This window comes from Nesoenas mayeri (genome assembly GCF_963082525.1).
Source record: "Nesoenas mayeri genome assembly, chromosome: 5".
NCBI lineage: Eukaryota > Metazoa > Chordata > Aves > Columbiformes > Columbidae > Nesoenas > Nesoenas mayeri.
The window spans coordinates 40,170,088-40,172,332 of record NC_137548.1 but is presented as its reverse complement, the minus strand read 5'-3'; positions in this window follow the sequence as shown (position 1 = coordinate 40,172,332).

Genomic DNA, 2,245 nt, shown 5'->3' with positions numbered 1-2,245 from the left:
CGCCGCACGCCGCCCGGCCCACGGCTCCCCGCCCTTCCCGGCAGCCCCCGCGCCCGCCCTGCTGCCGCTTCCGCCAGGAGGCTCCGCCCCCAGGCCCCGGTGCGGCTCCGCCTCCTGCACTGCTCCCGCTCCTCACGCGTCCCGCCCGCCGCACCGCGGTCCTCTCAGGGCCAGCGAGTGGTCCCGGCACGGCCCATGGCAGGCACAGCCCCACAGCAGTAGGCTGCAAAGCAACCGCTCTCGCCACCGCCAGCGAGCAGCCCGCCCCAGCCCCCGGGCATTGACGGGAGGGCGGGTCGGCCCGGGCAGCACCAGCGGAAGGCGCGGTCCCGGTCCCTGAGGGGACGCTCTTCACCCTGACAGAGCCCTTGCGCATCTTCCAGCCGTCCGGAAAGGGGATGGGCTGTAAGACGCTCACTTTGCCTCCCCACAGGAGCGTCACTGCCAGAGGCGGCAGGCTGGCATTTGATAACACAAACCGCAGCAGGCAGGAAAGGCACCGTCTGCAAATAGTGACCTATGTGGCCGGCGAGAACAGCAAAACACCCCTTGCAAGTAAACGTCTACTTTCAAAGGTCCTAAATTTTACTTTAATGAACTTATCCTATGAACTTGGCCAGTTAAGTTCAGTCTCCAGAAGGAAATATTTACTTATGACTTTGTCCCTTCCAGAGCAGGCCACAGTTGCATTTATTTTGGCCATGGAGAAGCACAACATTGACCAGCGCTGACCTAACTGCTAAACGCCCTAAACAAGCACATGGTGCTAAGCTCTCTGAGCATCTTTGCCAGCAGAGACCACTGGTTTAGAAAACAGGGGCTGAGGACGCTCTGTGCTGGAAGATGGAAGCACAGGAATGGGAGAACAAGCACTGGTACTCTGGCATCCAACTTCTTTCCTGCTCAGGAATGAAACCTTACTGAAGCACAGAACTGTGCTCAGTCACATCCCTCTGCAGATACCAGAACTGCAAATCACCAAAGGAGATATGTCTCAGGCATGTATCTGGTCTCCTTAACCTAGGATCCCCTACCAAAGGAAAGAGGAACATAGCACCAGTTTAGTGAAATGTAAGGTTCAATAACACCAGGTAATAATTACTTCACATGCAAATGGCTGTAATTCATTTCTACCAGAGTGCAAATTAAGTGCAAGGCATTGGTCTCTTTAGGTTCTAAAAAGAGAAGTAGCATACTTTTCCTGTAGCATACAACACAAAATACCATATAAAGTGAACAGAATGATTTTTTTTTTAAAGCTCACAAAGTCACATACCCCTACATCTGTGGAATAAGACCTTCCCTTCCCCAGGTCTTGTGATCCTGACTCACTCTGTGCCTATCAAGCCTGTTGCATTTCTCTACCCTACCATGTCATCTCTTGCTACTCAGTCCCTCCTTCGCAGTTCTAGCAGAAACATCTTGTTACTCTAATGAAAAGCTGGTCAACAACATCTTATTATTTTGTTTTCAGTTTTCTGCAGAGCATGCACATGCTATAACAACTGCATCAGTAATATCACAGCTGCTTATCACAAATAAACATCTACACACATAGAACTAATCAGGCGTGAGGACTCTAAAAAACCCCCTCTGAATTTGTATTCCTGAGAGGCATCTATTTTTTTCCTACAAGAAGAGCATTATCTCAATTAGGAACATCTTGTTAAAGATATCTGAAGTCAGCAGACAAATTTCCTAAAGAAAATTCAGCTTCTACACACTATTCTAGTCACTAAAATCTTCTGCAGATCTCAAACCTAAGAATAGACATTTTCTCCCTTCTGCTCACTAAGTCTTCAGAGTAGTCTGTACAATTTGTTTTAAAATTACAATACCCATTTTGAAAGAACAGGTATAAATTTGAATTGTCATCCCTGTCTACATAATTAAAGGTAACAATGCTGCAAGATTTCTGGTTTCAGGCATTCAAGCAAGCTAGCTTGCTGACAAAGCTTTCCTGACAGATCATAGAGCCCACACATCTTCAGAAGCAAAACCAGGAAGCAGGAGAGGCAAAGATCTGCTTAGCAGAACCATCACGTTTGACCAAAGGTGCTGTCAGGGGAGGGGCCACATTGCTGCAACTCCCTCACATGCATACTCTTGGCTCCTCACCCACATCTCATCTGCTGCTTTTAGCCACCTCTTCCACAGCTCTGCTTGCAGCAGCACCCATGTGTGCCATAGCCCACATAACACTGTGGGAACTGGGCTCCAATGCAAGTTCTCCATGGGATTACAA